At 40.6% G+C, this 20,297-nt stretch overlaps 1 pseudogene; it reads left to right on the forward strand.

Annotated features, from left to right (window-relative positions):
• The first annotated feature begins 11,322 nt into the window (after window positions 1-11,322).
• On the forward strand, window positions 11,323-18,114 carry LOC110566266 (ras suppressor protein 1-like; annotated as a pseudogene).
• The last annotated feature ends 2,183 nt before the right edge of the window (window positions 18,115-20,297 follow it).

Consider the following 20,297-nt stretch of genomic DNA (forward strand, 5'->3'; position numbering starts at 1 on the left):
TGCCCCTCCCCAAGTCCACTGATAGGGGAGGTCTTCTTTTCCTTCCTTCTGATCCTAATTAATTAGGTCTCATCAGGAGTGTAAGCAGCCAATTCTTAATTATCTACAGGAGTAAACAAAACAAAACAAAATAGTTAACACTTGGCTTTGATACTTACAATGGTTTTATAGTTGTATCCAACCATTTTTGTTCTTAGTAAAATACACAGTATAAGGTTTTTTCTTTTCACTCTTTTATTTCTGAATACATCCATATCCACAGTGCATAGGAATGGACCAAAGGAAAATGTATCAAGATAAATATTACTGAGTGTGCGTGTGTGTGTGCGTGTGTGTGTGTGTGTGTGTGTGTGCGTTTGTATATGTGCACACATGTTGGAGGTCAGAGGTTGAAGTCAAGTGTCCTTATTCATTCTCCTCATTTATTGAGGCAAGGTCTCTCACTGTACCTGTTGCCAACAGAATCGTCTAGACTTGCTGTCCAGAAAGCTCCAGGCATCCTCCCGTCTCCACTGCCACAGAGCTGCCATGCCCTACTTTGTGTGTGTGTAGGACTCTACCTCAGGTCCCATACCATGAAGCAAGTGCTTTCCCAGCCGAGCCTTCTCTCCAGCCTTGTTCAGATTTAAGTTTCACCATGTATCATCTGGAATCAAATCAGAATCTGAAAATTAAATATTGTGATAGTTAATCTTGATTGTCAACTTGGCATAGTTCATAATCACCATGGAAACAAATCTCTGTCATGTCTGTGAGGGATTTCCTAGATTAGGCTAAAGAATAAAAGTCCACACTAAATGCAGATGGCACCATTCCATGACTGAACATAAGAAAGGCAATGGAGCAACAGTATGCAACGCCATCTCATTCCATCTCCTCCCTAACTCCATCTGCGTCTTTATGGCCTCCTCTTCAGGATGGACTGGACCTGGGATCCATAAGCCATCCTAAACCTGTGTGCCTCCCCACTGTTTTTGTTTTTGTTTTTTTTTTACAGGAATGAGAAAGGCAATACACAAAATTGTCACCAAGAAGTGAGTCCACTGTTGTGATAAATCTGATCTACAGGAGGAAATGTAGAAGAGAGTGGAGTTTAGGGTTAGTCAAGCTCTTGAACTCCGTAAGTGGAGCTTAGTGCACCTTCTGTTGAGAGAGATGCAGACAGGGAGGCTGTGCTCAAGAGTCTGCAGAAGACTACGAGGAACTGGTCTAGGGTCGTTCGTATGATGCCCTGATGAAGAATCGGACTGAATTCTGCCCACATCCTGGAGGAGGATGGACTTGTAAGTAATGGACTACTATGCTTGGTGGAAACTTTTTCAAGACAGGATAGCAGGGTTGTGTAATGTTTACTGCTCACTACTTACTGAGCTCATCCAGGTCTATAGGGACAGAGAGCAAAATGTGAGACCAAAAAAAAAAAAAAAGATAAGGTAATTGTGATGAAAGACAAATGCGTGTGAGCAATTACAAACATTAACTATAAACACATTTCATAAAACAAAACTCCAGCATCGATGACATAATTATAAATTTTAATCAAATATTGTGTATTGTTGACACAAACACTGCCGTGTCCAGGATGCCAGTGCTTCAGACACATGTGAGTGCCAAGGCCTTCCTCTCTCTCTTCCCCTCTCCCTCTCTCACACACACATGTGTGTGAATGTAAGGATGGGTGTAAGTGTGTATATGTGCCATGACAGAGTCTATCACTATCTTGACACTAAGGACAGGTGAAATATTTTATTTTGTGAGAGGGATATCAGCACAGCAATAGCTCTGTGTTGTTTAGCATCTTTCCATCATGCTGACCTGCTTTGCTGTTTCTGAGCCCATGGTAAAGTGGATATCATGACAGCTGAGGAAGGAAAGGACTGGGCTCACTGGTGTAGCTTAGTAGAAGACTCTGGTTGGATCCTCAGCATTGCACACACACCGACACACACAAAAAACTGGATGCTTCTCTCTGTGACATGAGAAGTACTCAGCATTTTCAAGCATTTTAGTTTACTAAGGCTAAAAAAAATGAATACAAACGAGAGCTTTGGAAAATAAAATAAATAAATAAATAAATAAAACACTTTATTTTTTGGTAGACAAATTATATATGAAAAAAAAATCCCTTTTAGATTTTAGCTACCTCTAAGCTACTAGAACTAAGAGTATCTATAGGAAGATATATGGATACAAATATAACTCACAAAACAACCAATTGCATTCATATTTGCTAGAAAACAAAATCTGGCAGAAAATATTCTGATAGCCTAAAAATGAAAACTTCATAGGGACAAAAGAAAAAAACAAAAACAAAACAAAACAAAAAAAAAACTAAAACCTAAACACTGAAACCTTCAAACTTTACTAAGAGACACAAAAGTCAGATTAACAAAGATCATCTGTTGTGGGTTATTAATATTTTTACTATTGATTTATCTTTTAGTAAAGCAGCAGTTATTCCTAAAACAGCTGTATACCCAAATCACCACGCAGGGACTAGGATGTATTTAGTTAACCTATAGAACAATGCTGAGCAATAATTAATGCCATCCTAAACCTCCAAGTCTGCATTGTTTTCTCCCATTCAGATTTCCCACATTATACTTGCTTTTAGTCATATCTTAGGTCCAGTTCATCTCTCCTCGTGGGTCCAAGCCCTGTCTTGCCGATCTCTGCTCTCCCACTCCTCCCACTCTCTTCCTTCTCCTCCCCTCCAGACTAGGATGTCTCACCCTATTCTCTCCATTGCTCAGCACTCGCTGGTTGTTTAATTGAAAATACAGAGAACAAATGGTGGTATGTTTACACAAACTGGAGACAGGTGATGCGTAGAATAAGCATCACAATGCAATGTCTGGATTTAAACCAGATAGTGGGATAGAGAAATCAGCATTTGAATGAACAAGGGTAAATTGTATACATTCCACAAGAACATTATTCCAACAATCATCATTTTGTGAGTTATATTACTTGCTAACACCAGATTCTCAATGATTTCCAGATTGAGCTGTGGGTTCAGTGAAAGAAACCATTGATAAAATTAATAGGGATTTCAAAGAAATTAGTTAGCTGATTCTAGACTGTATCACCAATGATGTAGAATGGCTAAAATAATGGAGAATAAAAGACAACCAAAACTGTGGGAAACTACATCACTTTAATATTTGTTATACAGCTACAAGAATCAAGACAGGGTGATGTTAACACAAAGATTCTCTATCATCTATCTATCTATCTATCTATCTATCTATCTATCTATCTATCTATCGTGTGTGTGTGTGTACATTTATAATAGGAAAAAGAATAAATGTCCTTATCAACAAATATTATCTTATAAAAAACAGAAACATATGAAAAAGAAACCGTACTAAAAGTTAACTAAAATGAATCAGAGACTTAAATATAAAGACAATACTGACAGTTTCTGGGGAAAAATGTGGCCTCCTTCACCATAAAGAAACATTATATAGAGGCAATTCAAACAACAGTGGCCAGTGAAATAATTTTCAGCTGGACTTCACCAAAATTACAAAGTTGCCGTTCAAAAGACACCTTTATAAAAATGAAAAACAGGCTTAAAAATAGAAAATATTTGTAATATCTGTGAAAGAGTACCAACATCTATAACAAAGAATTTCAAAAATAGAGGGCATACCAAGGATTAAAAAGCACACAAGCTAACAATAAAATGACTTGTCAAGATGTCTTATAGTTGACTGTGTCCATGACGGTGAAGTGTGCATGACTGTCAGTCATCAGGGAAATGCAAGTCCAATCACAGATCAGTATCACTACATACTCACTAGAAAGGCTGGACCTGGAAATGCAAAGCAAATATTGTCAAGAATATGGAGTCAGTGGCGTCTCTTGCTTTGCCAGTGGGAGGTAAAGAATAGCACAGTTGTTTTATAGAGCAATTTGGGGGTGATTTACACATCTAAAGATAAATCCACACTATGAGACAACAATTCCACACATGATAACAAGAAAATATGTGTCCACCAAAATCTGTAATTACTAGAATAAATTTAAAGATACGACCACTTTATAATCCAATAGTTCTACTTAAGATAAATAAGAAAACTTGTCTATAAAACATTTACATGTACACTTATAGCATATTGTTAAATGGTTCACGACAGGAAGCATCACAGACATTCATCAGAGTAAAACAGATCAGTTACTCATTCAGTGTTCACACAGCATATTAAACAGTAAAAGGATCCTTTGCTTGCGCAACAGCAAAACAAGATATCAGTAGCAAACAAGCACACACTATGGCTTGCATTTCTGGGATGCTCAAGAGCGGACAAACCTCACTGATGACAGAAATCAGGACCCTAGTATCCCCTGCTTGAGGGAAGAATTCAAATCCAGTATGAAAACAAATGTCGTAGTAATAATGAACTGGGGAAGCATGACATGTATGTACATTTGCCAAGATGTGTCACACTTCACAGAAGATCTATCCACTTTATTACATTCAAATTTTATATGAATTTAAGCGTATATTTTAAAAACTAAAGTCATGCAAGGATTCTTTATTTTTATTATGAATTTAATGATTTTATAACTATCATATCTTTCTTTTAGATAAATTGTCCCATGTGTTAACTCCTCCAGCAAAACACTGGTGAACTGGCTTTTTCAGACATGAGGATGCTAAGTCCATGGATGAATGCTGTCCTGAATGTAAGACATCCTAGCGCAATGGTGGCACAAAGTTCGTGGGAGTAACTGACCAATCTCTGATTTGACTTAAGGACCATGCCACAAGATGGAGCCCATACCTGACACTGCTTAAATGACCAAGAACCTGAGACTAGACAGTCCAGGGACCTAGGGTAAAACCAAATACTACTGTTCCTAAAAAGCAAAACCATAGCAGTAAACTAATTCTTAATTCCACATGACTATACCCACAAATCAGTGCCTTGCTCAGCCATCATCAGAGAAGCTTCCTCTCCTGTAGCAGATTAGGAATGGGTACAGAGACCCAGAGCCAGACATTACACAGAGAGTGAAAGACATCTTGGAACACTCAACCCTAAATGGGATATCTCCATCAACTCACTCCCCTCAGGGCTCTTGAAATACCAGAAGAAAATGAGTCAAAAAGAGTGTAAGAGTCAGAAAGGACAGGGGACACCAAGAAAACAAGGGCCTCCAAATTAACATGACTGACGCACATATGAATCCAGAGACTGAAGTAGCACGCACAGAGCCGCTTGTGTCTATAGCAGAGCCTCTGCATACGTACTATGGCTTCCAGTTTAGTGTTTTAATGGGATTCCTGAGTGTGTAAACAAATGGGTCTCTGATTCTTGTGCTTTCTCTTGGGCTCTTTTCCTTGTTTGTTTTTGTCTAATTCCAATGTGTTAGTTGCTTTTTTATTTTAATTATTTTTTTAGAAGACTGGTTGTTTTCTAATTAGAGACAGAAAGGGGGGAGATCTGGTTAAAAGGAACCAGGAGCAGCAAAGGAAGGGGAAACCATAACCAGGATATATTATGTGAGAAAAATCTATTCTCAATAAAAAGGAAAAAATCTTTTAAAATGTTTCTATCATCTACACACTATGTTTTATAAATCATACACATATACCGGTCTTAGTAAAGTTCCACAGAACATTAACTTGTATTAAATTGTTTTTCTCATTCTCTTAAAAAATAAATACAAATTCAGGATTTGGTAACAATCAATTGCCTCTCATCATGTAGTACGTGTCCATTAAATAAATAGTCAACCAACCCTGTAAGCCCACAAACATCTCCCTCTTTAATTTCCCTACTTACAAAGACAAGCCATTACTGTTGTTGTTGCTATTTTGTGAAAATGTAGATACTGTTGCTATAGTTTGCTATCCTTTGCTAGTTTTAATATGACGTATTCCTTCCTCCCACTGATGTGTTGAATGCTTGATAGCACTCTTTAGTGAGATTGTGAAACTTTAGGAGATGGGACCCTGAGGAAAGTAGCTCAAAAGGAGCTTGTCCTTGGGGCTGTATCTCATCTCTGTTCCTGTCTGTCATGAGGTGATACAATGGCACCCAGAAAACCATATGTCGAAAGACACAGGAAATGGCATCTATAACAGAAAGTGTTTTATTTCTCTACCAAGTTGTTATTTTCCATGAAGAAAAGACCTAAAAATAAGTATCTTGATTATGTTCCATAGAGTTTAATGTTAATAAATTAGATGTACCATCCCAGAAGCTCAGTCTATGCTGTCCCCCAAATTAGCTAAAATCCACATTATTATATGAGCAGAACTGAATTGAAACCATCTCCTAATAAAAAATAACAATACAGTCTTCTTGTGTTTGGCACATAACTAATCTTTCCAGCAATACTGCAAAAAAGACATCAAAAGTTATTGTTCTTTCATTCTAATGAAGGAAATCCATCTAAGTAGAAAAAAAAGTCGTTTGTTTGGTTTGGTTTGGCTTAGTATACAGAGATTGTATTAGTTGGGGTTCCACAGAAACAAAACTAGTAGAATACAAATATTTTTAAAGGCTTTTGTTAGATAGGCCCGCAAGACACTGGAGGCTGAAAGCTTTCATGTGCCTGTGTACACACAAGAGCCAGGGTAGCTGCAGGCAGCTCAATCCAAGAACCCAGAAGTCTAGAAACAAACGGCCCCGGCCATGTAGCTCAGCCCAAGCAAGAAGACTCGGAAGCACTGCCCTTCTGTCAAGAACCATTGCCATGCCTCCCAGGAAGCACTTTGGGTCTGCTGCCAGAGCCAGAGAAACTAGCAACCTAAAACACGTCCCTCTGCGAAGATCTATGATAGAACCTCACCCCTTCTAACAGTTCCTCTTTCATTTCAGCCTTAGAAACACTCTCATACACACACAAGAACACAGAAGTACACACCTTTACACATGCCCATACTCAAGAGTATGTCTTAAGAGTTATATATATATAGACACCTCCCCATATCTGAAGCTTACCAACACAGAGGTAATGGCCCTTGTCCTTAAATCTGATTTTAAAAGTGCTAGAATCCCAGCATTTTGTTAAGCTGTTATTGTCTACACAATTCTTCATCCTTGTGATAATTTCTTTTAAGGAATTTGTTGGTGTAATCCTATGACTGGTGCTACTATATTAATTTTCAACTACTCACTATATTAATTTTTAAATCCATACAAGCAATATGTTAATCTACTTCTAGTAAACTGAGGTTTCACGGCCACTAAGTACATCTTAAATAATGTATAAAATAGAATTTTCTACCCCGTATTAAAAGTGTGGAACTTGAAACTTAAGACCAGTTTACTTGAAGGGTAGAAAGGATTGTAGGAGCCAGAAGGGTGAGGACACCAGGAGAACAGAGCCCATGGAATCAACTAAGCAGGGCGCATAGAAGCTCACACAGACTAACGCAGCACCCACAGAGCCTGGATGGGTCTGACTAGGTGCTCTCCTGAGTCCTCTGCATACATGCTGTGGTCATTTAGCTCGGGTTGTTGTGGGACTCCTAACAGAAGGGGTTGGGTCTTGACTCTTGCCTGCTCTTGAGACTCTTTTCCTCCTACTGGGTTGCCTTGTCCAGCCTTGACAGGAGGGTTTGTGCCTAGTCTTACTGAGTCTTGTTATGCTGTGTTTGGTTAGTATCCTTGGGAGGCTTCTTTCTTTCAGGGAGATGGAGGGCAGTAGATCTGGGGAGAGAGGGGAGGCTACTGTCTAGATATACTGTATGAGAGAAGAACTTAAGAAAAGAAAAAAAAACTATTTTGCATTTTATAATGCCAGTTAAATCAGTTAATTTAAATCTGTTGAAATCACTATATTAATTTTTTAATCCATACAAGCAATATGTTAATCTAATTTCAGTAAATTGAGGTTTAGTTGCCTCGAAGTACATCTTAAATAATGTATAAAATACAATTTTCTACTCGATGCTTTTTTAATACAAAAATTAAGCATGTTCTTTTGTTGCTGGCCTTACAAATTCAGGGTTTTGGTAAGTAAAATAATTTTTCATGGAGATATTTAGTTGTGTACACACACATAAACACACACACACACTGTGAAAATGCTAAAAGTAGCTAACATTTATTGAGAACTTACTCCTTGAAAGTTCCTTATCTTACATACCCTGCATGTTATTTGCATTAAAGGGGAGGGGAAAAACAGAAAAGCAACTAATTTCCATTTATGGCTGAGACTATGAGATGGACTGAGTTGATTTTGAGAGTCTGACTGCTGAAATGGAACCTGAGAAGCTCTGAGGACAAATACCTGACACCAAGCCTTGTAACTGACAGCTCTGCCACCACCCTCGCTTTCCCTAGTGTGCCTCCCACCTCTCTGAAAGGTTCTTATGAACATGGCCAGGCGAAAAGGCAGACAGCACATTGAGCTCAGTACGCCAGGCTTCAGCAGAAAGAGGAAACTGTCACTCGAAGACTGAATTTTTGCTAAAAGCTCAAATATGTCACTCTACTGTGGTTGCTTCTGCCAAACTCAGCCACAGGTGGCCACCCAGAGCACCTTGGGAGGAAATAAGCCTGGGGCACAGAAGCACAATGTTCCATGATACAAGCTGTGTTTCCAACTGAGACTCTAACATGAGCTCTGTGTATCAAATAAGTAAACTCACCGTGACAGATGTGTTTGCTGTCACTTGCAAGCCAGCCAAGACTCCATCACGCCTGCCAAATAGAATGCTTCTGACAAGGTCACCGGCAAAGTCGCCTTCCGTGATTGGATGCAGATGGTTGCTGTGTAAGGGCTCGCGGCTGTGTGCAAAGATGAGGGAGGCCGGTGTATGTGGAACAATCCTAGAGTTGGAAGCTGCATGGTTATAAACAGAGAATAATCTACTGCAGACATCCTGTGAGCAATCATTTCATTACTAACGGAGGGCAGCTTACCATCTACAGAATACACAATGTGCCTGCAGCAGACAGGAATCACTGTCTAACCTCTAGCTCCTCATTCTGATTATTCTGTCTCAGAAACTCAAACTAATGATCTCACAACTGTGTACTAAATTAACACCAGTAATAAATATAAATGAATAAATAAATGAATACACAAACAATAGCCCATTTCCTTTCTTCTAGAACCATGTGACACCTCCACAGGCAAAAGAAATTGATATGCTAGGTAATTAATTTGTGAGTAAATGTGTTTTCAGTCTAAGCTTATTATTTACTCATCATAATGAGCAATAACTTAGGCTCTCTAGGTAAAAATAATCACTTGAGTTCTATCACTGTACATGCGGCAAGCTGGGAACAGGAAAGATGGCAGTGTCTCAGTATTCCATCACGCATCTAGCGCACTCCCAGGAAATGTTTGGATGTATAAAAAAAATGCCAATTTTGAAAGTTTATTTTAGGGAAGAAAAATAGTCTTTTGGTATCCATCCATTCTTCCAACTCACTAACTTCTGCTACTCATGGGAATCCTTAAAATAGGATCTATTTATCCTCACATATATTAAAGCACCTGGGTCTAAATAGCTGTTTCTGCTCTTATTCCTTGAGTCTGACTTTCCTAAACTCACCCAATGTAAATATATGTCAGTAATTTTCAGAAAATTTACAGAGTTGAACATTATCACTAACAAGTTAATTTGTAAGCTTCATTTACCCTATCCTAGTCACTATTCTGTTGTTAGAAGGAAACCATTACCAAGGCAACTGGGGGCTTCCTTACAGTTTTGTAGGGTTAGTTCCTAAAACATGATCGTCATGGTTGGAAGCATGGCAGCAGGTAGAGACCTACGGTGCTGGAGCAGTAACTGAGAGTTTATATCTGATCCACAAGCAGCAGGCAGAAAGAGCATGAGAATGTGCCAGCCTGGGCTGGAAACCTTAAAGTCAGCCCCCAGGGACACACTTCCTTCAACAAGGCCACACCTCCTATCCTTCCTAAATAGTTCCACCACCTGGGAACCAAATATATGAGCCTATATGGGAGCCATTCTTACTCAAACAACCACATATACCAAATGGTCTCCTTTCTATTTTATACTAATCTGTACAACCACTGTTCTTTTTCTATGGAGAGAATTACTTTTCCTGAGAAAGTCATCTAAATGGAAGACTTTCACACCTTATTTAATGTAGGGCTTTTAAGATTTATTCTCATTACTGTAAGTAAAAACAGCTCTGTCTTTTTATTGGATGAATATTACCCCACTGCATAGAGATACTGCACATTGCTTATCTAGTTGTTAGAAATAAATATGGAGTCACAAAGAAAGAGACCACCATTCCAACTGAGGTGTCTTGACAAAGAAAACTTTCCATTTTTTTTCCCCAAAGACAGGGTTTCTCTGTGTAGCCTCGGCTGTCCTGGATCTCTCTCTCTGTAGACCAGGCTAGCCTCTAACTCACAGAGATCTACCTGCTTCTGCCTCCCAGGTGTTGAGATTAAAAGCATTAAAAGCGTGGGCCACCACCACTGGGCAGAAATTTTTACTCCGATCAACAGGATGTGCTCAGGAAGACCAAATACACACTGAAGCAGGAAGAATATTGATTTTGATTAAGGGGGGTAATTACTATATTTTTCCCCATTGGCTGGAGTCTGACCTCACAGTTGACTAGTCTGAAAAAAATTGGTACATAGGAAATGGAGAAAGGGGAAAGGTCGATGCTCCAGGCCATCAGATTTCTAGACTAGAGCAGCAGGTCTTTGAGTAAACACGAGTTTTAGTGGGTGGAAAGATGAGAAACATTTGCAATCCTTACAAAGTAGAGAAGAGACAAAGAGCTTTGAATTCCTTGTTCTAAACACAGTTTTACAGTATCTGATAGAAAAGACTCATATTTGATATTTCTTCCACTAGTCACCAGCTGATAGATATCCGGGCTGTTTACAGTTTGAAGCAACTAGAAATAGCAGTACCCAAAACATTAGTACACAGCTTTATGTAGACATTTGGTTTGTAGTTCTCTTGGGTAGGCACACACATAAACAATAACTATTGAGTTGCATGAAATTTTGGCTTAATTTTTAAGAAATAAGACAAAACATTTTCCAATGTTGTCTAACTTAGGAGAGGGTTAGAACCCACAAAGCTCAGTGAAGGGTGAAGATATCTCAAGTTGTAAACACATTTTAAAAAGAAAGTGTTTAGCACACTTGAAAATCAGAACTTAGCTGTACCCTCATCCAAGAATTGTTTCTTCCCCTGTGGTCCCACATGGTACTGCTGTGGCTCCGCTCAGTGCTTTCCCGTGTCCTGCATGTGTTTCCACCCCCAAAGAGACCAAGATTCAAGATTCAAGTACAGTTAATTTTGCTTATTTTGAGAATGGGGTGGGGATGTTGAGGGTGAGACCCCCTTAGAACATGAGAGTGGGAGAGCTGAGTCTGCCCTTGCCAGCTGCATCACTGGTTGACCTGGCTAACTGGGCAGTGCTAGAGAGCCCGTCCTGGCGGTGTGGGTGCAGGAGAGCTGGCAAGCTCACTGGTTCAAATACCACCCAGGCCCAGATCCAGGAGTGTGAGCTGGCCCACGCTGACATCTACCACATCTATGATCTGCGTGAAAGGGCTGCTCCTACAGATCCGAAGCTGTAGAATCACTAAGGACACAGGGCAACAACAGAATATCTAATAGGAATCTAAGGGAGGATCCAGTATTGATAGTCTAGAATTAAAAACAGGCCTCAAACTAGACCATTGAGTTACTACAGTGAACATTTATTTGCAAGCAAAGAAGTGTGGTCAAAAGGTTATGCTGTGGGATGCATAGTGACACACTGAAGCTTTTACAATGAGGTTTGTTTTTTTTTTTTCCTTTTTGGGGTGGGGAGGTTACAAGGGCAGAGGTCAGGTATGAAGGGACAGGGAGGTATGTAGGATTGTAGTGCATGATGTGAAATTCACAAAGAATCAATAAAAAGTTAAGTAATTAAAAAAAGAATCATGCATCTAGAAAATGTGCAAATGAGTCAAGTGTGACCATGCCTGTAATCTCTGAACATGGGAAACTGAGACAGGAGGATAGACTTTTTAAGGTCCACTTAGATAATGTAGTAAAACTCCTTTTCAGAGAATAAATAAAAATAAAATGGGCAAATAACATGAACATAAATTTCATCAAAGATAATGTTCCAATGATAAGCCAGCATGTAAAAAGATTTCAAAGACATTGGGAGCTAGGGAAAAACAAATTAAAATCCAAGAAGATAGCACAATACAGCTTTCAGAATGGCCAAAATAAAAATAATGTATTGAATATTGACAAAGATTTAGCGTTTGAACCATGTACACAATGCTGATGGAGGTGTAAATGGTAGGGTCATTTAGAAAAGTGATTTGGAAGTTCCTAAAAACAAAAACTTAATTAGCAGATAATCCAGAAACTTCACTTTGAAAAAAACTGATCCCAGAGAAATGAAAACTTACATCTGTATAAAAACTTACACACAAATGTTCTTAGTGGGTTTTTGTTTCTTTTGAAACAACCATGAATTAGAAATAATTAATACGTTTCTACCAAGGTGATGGACTGAATAAATTATTATCACGTCTGTGCCACTGAACACTACTCAGCAATAAAAAAGGAAATTATAGGTTTGGGGCTGATCCAACGCATTGCTCACTATTAGAGCTTACCTGGCAGGCTCCCACACGCACCCACCAGGGGCTCCCTGAAGCGGACATGTTTAAGTCTCTGAAGAACCTGGAGGAGGAGTGTCCTGTTCAGGGTTACTATTGCTGTGACAAAACACCAGGACCACAGCAGCTTAGGGAGGAAATGGTTTATCTGGATGACATTTCCACATCATGGTTCACCTGAGGGAGGTCAGAACAGCAACTCACACAGGGCCGAAAGTGGGAGACAGGAGTTAATGCAGAGGCCACGGGGGAGTGCTGCTTACTGACTTGCTTCCCATGGCTGTCTTAGCCTGCTTTCTTATAGAAGCTGGGACCACCAGCCCAGGGATGGCACTTCCCACAAAAAAGTGTATTGATAGTGAATTAAGAAAGCCCCTTTCAGCTGGATTTTACGGAGGCCTTTCTTCAACTTAGGCTCCCTCCTCTCTGGTGACTCCAGCTTGTGTCAGGTTGACATAAAACCAGCCTGTACAAGGAAAGTAGGTGGCAGAAATCTCTGCGAGGCGATGTGAGTAACAGGGGTACCTCAGGTATGCCTCATGTCAACAGCTTGTTCTGTTTAGCCCGTGTCACACAGCTGGTGTTTGGTCACAAGCTAACAACAGTGCCCCCAAAACATAGCAGAACTAAAGAACTTGGAAGTGCTTAGAACAAGCTGAACACCTGCCTCAGGGTTTGGCTCTTTCTCAGCTCTGGAGGTCCTGGGATTGTCTTTAGAACAACATGAATGAGCATTCTTTTCCTGGAAACTTCTCCTACGCAACCCTGTCCGCTCTACCCAAGCCACTGTTTTTAGAAATCCTGCTCTTAGTCCTCCAGGTCCTCAGCCTTAGGGATAAAGATCTGACCTCACAAAGAAAACTGGAGACCTGACCCCCACATTATGGAGCTCTACCTTCTGGCCAACAGCCTGCCCTCCTGCCTTCCAGGCTAGGAAACTTGGGTTTAACTGGTCAGAACCATGTCTTCAGAGCAGACAACAACCCCTGAGTTACCCCAGTCTCTGATCAGGTCCAGCTTCACATTGTCTGTCTCCAAATAAGCCCATTCTGAAGCCTACGAGTGTCTCCACAGCAGATTCATGCAGGCAAACCCAGATTCCCCAGAAAAGAGCAACAGCAAAGGAAAGAAGATTAGTCCCAAACCCCAAGATCCAAAGACAAAGGTGGAGAACTCTTGTGTCCTCTGTCTTGAAAATTTCAATGTGCCTGCTTTTTTTGTTTTTGTTTGTTTGTTTTGTTTTTAAAGAAAGTCTTTTTCCCTCATTCCTCCAGAGCTTGAGTGCAAGTTTAATTTGAAATTCCTTTTTGGCACTCAAGCAAGGGAAGTAGGTAGATTAACTGCAGATGGTTACCTCTCCCCTCTCTCCTCCATTTCCAATCCCCAAACTTCTTAGCAAATACCCTGCTGAGACCTCTCCCTCCTTGCTGCCCTCCTCCAAACTTCCTCCCCAGTCATCCTATTATGCCAGCCCCAAACTCCAGTAGTCACTGCCTGGGAAACCACGGGTCAAGCTACCAGGGGAATCAAGTAGGTAAAAACATTAGGAACTTGAACAGTAACTTCTGAGGCAAGCTTCTGGCGGGGCTGCAAACTTGTACAGACAATGTGGAAATCAGTGTGGTGATTCCTCAGAAATATGGAAATCAATCTACCTGAATATCCAGATGGGACTCCCAGTGGAGGGAGGGGGCACCAACCCATCCACAAAACATTTGACCCCAAATTTGTCTTGCCTACAAAAAGGTGTAGAGATGAAGATGGAGCAGAGACTGAAGCAATGGCAAACCAATGACTGGCCCAACTTGAGACCCATCCCATAAGAGAGAGCCAACCCTTGACACTATTAATAATACTCTGCTTTGCTTGCAGACAAAAGCCCAGCATAACTGTCTTCTGAGAGGCTTCATACAGCAGCTGATAGAAACAGCCAAACAATAGGAACTCAAGAAATTTTGTGGAAGAGTATGAGAAAGGATTGAAAGAGCTGGAGGGCTCAAGGATTCCACAAGAAGATCCACAGAGTAAACTAACCTGGGCCCACGCAGGCATACAAAGACTGAACCACCAACCAAAGAGCATGCACGGCTGGACCTAGACCCCCTACACATATGTAGCAGATGTGCAGCTTGGTCATCATGTGGGTTCCCTAACAGTGGGAGCTGGGACTGTCTCTGACTCTCTTTGGATCCCTTTTCCCTAACTGGACTTCCTTGTCTGGCCTCTGTAGGAGAAGACATGGTTAGTCCTGCTGCAACTTGAGGTGCCAGGGTACATTGGCGCCCCTTGGGAGACATCCCCTTCTCTGAGAAGAAGAGGAGGAGGAAATGGAGTAGGAGGCTTGAGGGTGGGACTGGGAGGAAAGGAGGAATAGAGCTAGGATCAGGCTATAAATAAATAAACAAACAAACAGGGGGAAAATGAAATTATTTCTGGTAAATGGATGGAACTAGAAAAAGATCATCCCTAGTGAGATAACTCAGACACAGAAAGATAAATATTATATGTATTTGCTTATATGAATATTAGCTATTAAGTCAATGATAACCAAGCTACAGTCTGTAAAACTAGAGGTGATGTAAGGGACTAGGAGAGACAAGTAGATTTCCCTAGGAAAGGGAATAGGTATTTATGGATGTATAGGGGCAGGTTGAAATAGTAGGATCAACTGGAGACAGGGAGGGAAGAGAGCAATGAAAGAAAGAATATAGGAGGGACATCTAAATTGAGGGCTGTTTGAGGGGTATTCTGGAAATCTAACACAGTAGAAGTATCCTAAATATATATGTATATGAAGACAAGCTAAATAAAATCACCAAATAATCAGAGAGAGCCCCAACTGGACATCTCTTGTTACCAAATGAAGCTTCCAATATGAACAATGACTTACATCTAACTGAGGTGTTGGCCAAAGGGGTCAGATGGGATCCCCTACACAATCCAGGCTATTGCCAAGACTAAAGGTTGTTCTCTACAAATTGGTGTCAAAGTTGCACTGTTGAAGACAACACCAACACAATTCATTGATCATGGAAAAATCAAGCTAGTACCTACATAGAACCTTAACTCCAATGATCTAGATTCTTTGGTATAGGAAGGTACACTGCATACTACTAAAAACGAAATGTAAATACCAACCCAGACACAAAACCCTTGGATCAACAATGGTGTCCTACCTGCAAGACATGCTAGGGCAATGATAGCACAAAGCCTGTAGGAATAGCCAACCAGTATCTGATTTGATTCAAGATCCCCTCCACAGGATGGAACCCACACCAGACACTACTTGTGTGACCAACAACCTGAGGCTAGATAGCCCAGGGACCTAGGATAAAACTAAATACTAATGTTTTGCTAAAATAACATAGCAATGAAATTACTCCAATGACAATCTACTGTATACAGATCAGTGCCTTGCTCAAATATCAGAGAAGCTTCTTCCTGCGGCAGATGGGAATGAATGAAAAGACCCACAACCAGACATTATGCAGAGTAAAAAAACCTTGGAACACTCAACCACAAATGGGATGTCTTCATCAAATCCCTTCCCTCAAGGCTCAGGGATCCCTGTGGGAAAGGGGGCAGAAAGACTGTAAGAGCCAGAGGAGTAGGAGGACTTGAAGGAAACAAGGCTCTATAAATTAACAGGATTAATGTACAAATGACTCATGGAGACTTAGGCAGAGTGCATTGGGCCTGCACTCATCTGTACGGGATGGACTAGAAGCTATCTCCCATTGATAGCCACTTGAAAATGAGTAATTGTTTCGTTTTCTCCAAGGGTGTTTCCTGGGGGAAACAAACTACTCTTAAGGGTAGTCTGCATGCCAGGCGGCCAACAGAAAATGAACTCAAAGGCATCATTAGAGGCTCCTTACCTCATAATGTCACATCAGGACTTCTACAAATTATTATTATTTTATTTGTATATTTTTCTCATTTACCCCACAGGCCCTTTGGTTATATATTATGGCTTCTAGCTTTCTGTTTTGTTTGTTTTGTCCTATTCTGATATGTTAGTTCTGTTCTTTTATTCCCTTATATTTTATTTTGTAATTATTCTGTAGAAATCTAATTGTTTTCTTTCTTATTTTCTTTCTTTCTTTTTCTTTCCTTCCTTCCTTCCTTCCTTCCTTCTTTGTCATCTTCTTCTTCTTCATCTTCTTTTTACTTCTTTTTTATTGAGGGGTGTGATATTTGAGACAAGGTTTGTCTGTGTAGCCTTGCCTGTCCTGGACTCACTTCATAGATGAGGCTAGCCCTGAAATTGAACTCATAGAGATACACCTAACTCTGCCTCCCAAGTGCTGGGAATAAAAACGTGCACCACCGTGCTCAGTTTCTAATTGTTTTCTTAATGAGAGACATAAAGGGGCTATATCTGGATGAGAGAGGAAGGGAGAGGGAGGGAGGAACTGGAAGAATTAGACAGGGCCTGGGGGGAGGGACCATAATTAGGATATATTATATGAGGGAAAAAAATCTATTTTCAACAAAGGGAAAACAAAAGGAATTCTTTTGGTAGGTGGGGTATTTTGGTAAGGTCTTAAATTTCTTCCCATTTTTTTTTCTTAAAACTGCTAAAAGCAGAAAATACAGGTCTCATTTTCTTGAACACTCTGTGGTAGGCATGGGTTTCAGTGTCTTGCATAGACATCATAAGGTTACTTATAATAAAAAGAATAATTAAAACTCATGTAACAAGTTTAATGTCACAGTTAACACTTTCCATCCTTTCTGTTGATTCTCATAACTCACTATTATGCCCTATTAAAAATCTCTCTTTATCACTAAGCTATTAATTTCATTAATAAAATGTTCAATTTGTAAAACAAAAAGGGCAGGGAATATTGATGTCTCTTTTAAATTATCCTAAGAATGTCATGGAGTAGAAAAATCTCATTCCTAGCTGACTGTAGCAGATCCTGTCTCAAAAGGACCGAGAGAGAGAAAGAGAGAGAGAGAGGGAGAGAGAAAGAGAGAGAGAAGGAAGGAAAAGAAAGATCCAATTTCAACTGATAATTTGTAATATTTTCAATGAAGAACAATTGTTCAATAGAGAACAAATTAGTGGCTACAAGAAGTCAAGGACGATGTGAGGGAAGGGAAATGACACAAGCACAAAAATTTTAAAGGGAACTTGTGGGTATAGAAATATGCTGTGTTTTGATTATATGCATCTTGGCGTAGTTGGAAGCTTCATCTTTACCTGCTGGCTTTCATGGTGCTGACAGGTATGGTGCATACGACCAGATGAGAAAAGTAATCATTAGTCTCGCCTGGCTAAGAATCCTGTGAGCCACAATAATGACCACCCTAACAACCCCCCCACACACGCACACAAAAAAAAACTTCAACCCCAAATTTACCTACAAAATGTTCAGAGACTAAAGATAGAGCAGAGATAGAGGGAATGGCCAGTCAATGCCTGGCCCAACCTGAGACCCACCCCAAGGGAGAGAGCCAACCCCTGACACCATTAACAATATTGTGCTATGTTTACAGATGGGGGCCTAGCATAGCTGTCCTCTGAGAGGCTCCACCCAGCAGAGGATCGGGACAGATGTTGAGACCTACAGCCAAACACTGGGCAGAGCACGGGGAGTCTTGTGGAACAGTGGCAGAGGCGGGGGAGAATAGAATGACCCAGAGAAGGCAGGAACTCCACAAGAAGATCAACAGAGCCAACTAACCTGAGCCCAGTGGGGCTCACAGAGACTGAAGCACCAACCAAGAACCATGCATGAACTCAACCTAGCCAGTGGATAGCTTGGCCATCATGTGCATCCCCTAGAAAGGGGAGAGGGAGCTTTCTTTGACATGGACTCTGTTGCCTGCTATTCAATCACTTCCCTCTGGCAGGACTGCCAGGCAGGGGAAGAAGACATACTCAGTCCTGGTGGTTCTTGACGTGCTGGTGTGGGTTTGTGGAAGTGGGGCTCCCCTTATCTGAGAAGAAGGGATGGGGGAAAGAGAGGGAGGGTGGGACCAGGAGGAGAGGGAGAAGGGCCTACAATCAGGATGTAATGGCAATAAATAATAAACAAACAAAAAATTAGTGAAATCAGCCAATGGACAAAAAAAAAAAAAATGTCATGGGAGTAACTAAGAACTTTCTTACTGGATTTAAATGCATTTATCCATCCTGGTGTTTAATGCCTGTCGTCCTAGAACATTGTGCATTGGAGAAAGAAGGAACATAAGTCTAAGGGAATCAAAAGAAGGAAGGGAGGGAAAGGTGGGAGGGGGGAGGGAGGAAGGGAGAAAAAGTGAAAGGAAGGAAGGAAGGGAAGGAGGAAGGGAGGAAGGAAGGGAGGGAGGGAGGGAGAAAAAATAGAACAGGCTTACTTTTTACTTTCAATCTTTAGGCTCATTTTTCCCTTCTTTCCCCTCTCATCCACCCTGGTTTGCTTCTCTGTTTCAGCAATAAACACCACAACCAAAAGCAATTTTTGGACGAAAGGGTTTGTTCCAGCTCACAGCTTATAGTCAATCATGAAGGGAAGTCAGTAAAGGAACCCAGGGAAGGAATTTGGAGGGATGAATTGAAGCAGAGGCTGTGGGGAGCGCTGCTCCCAGGCTTGCTCCTCCTGGCTTGCTAAGCCTGCTGTCTAACACCACCTGAGACCACGTGTCCAGATGGCACTGCACCCAATAGACTAGGCCCTCCAGCCTCAACAATTAAACCAGAAACGGCCCTACAGACTTGACTTCAGGCCAGTCTGACTACAGGAGTGTTTTCTCAGTCCAACTACCTGTTCCCAGATTATTCTACCTTGGGTAAATTTAACAACAGCAGCAGCAACAACAAACTAACCAGGACATCTTCTTTGCAATTATTTCGCTTTCTGTAGTCTCCAAAGATAACCCCTTTGCTATTCCTGGTCTAATAATTAATGTCTTCTCTTCTTTTACTCAATCAAGTTAGTTCATGATTTACCATTCCCTGCATGCATGGAACCTTCCGGTCAGGAGATGAGTGTAGAGAGCTGGCTCTTCAAATCACACACTGTAGCCTCCCAGGCATCACTGCTCCATTTTCTGTCAGGTTGCCATTTCTTTCACCAGTCCTATGTCCCTCCATCCCATTCTTTTCTTACCAAATTTACCATTTTAGCCAAAAAGTCCCTACGTGCAGGGTTGTTGGGTTTTTTTTTGTTTGTTTGTTTGTTTGTTTTTCCTCTCCACTCTATATAAAACATGTCCACCCTTCTGGACATGGAGAAGCTCCTGGCTTTCATAGTCAGCAAATCCTGGGAGAGCTGCCATATCAACTTAGCTGCAGAGAAGTCAAATGAAAGCCCCAAACAAGAATGCTGAATCCTTACTATTCATTCATCAGGTTCTGTGTTCTTCAGCAAAATGTGCTTTCCAATTCATCACTTTATTCCAACTTCCAGAGTCCAGAAATGGCTTTGGAAATTTCATCTAATTTCCCAATTTGTTTTTGTGAAAAAGATGTGATTTTATTTTATTTTTTTTAGTTAGACCTTTCACGTACAAGTCATTTGTAACTCTCTATTACCTCTGAAGTATGCATGCCATTATTGACTCTCCTATTTCTATGGTTTTACCTTTTTGATGTCTCCTGTCTTTCTGTTCCTATTATCAGAATTTCATTGCATTTCTCTGGAAATGTGGAAATGAAAAAAAATAGTATTATAGGATGTAATACTGTAATTACAATGGCATGAAAAGCA

The sequence above is a fragment of the Meriones unguiculatus genome, chromosome 6 (genome assembly GCF_030254825.1).
Source record: "Meriones unguiculatus strain TT.TT164.6M chromosome 6, Bangor_MerUng_6.1, whole genome shotgun sequence".
Lineage (NCBI taxonomy): Eukaryota > Metazoa > Chordata > Mammalia > Rodentia > Muridae > Meriones > Meriones unguiculatus.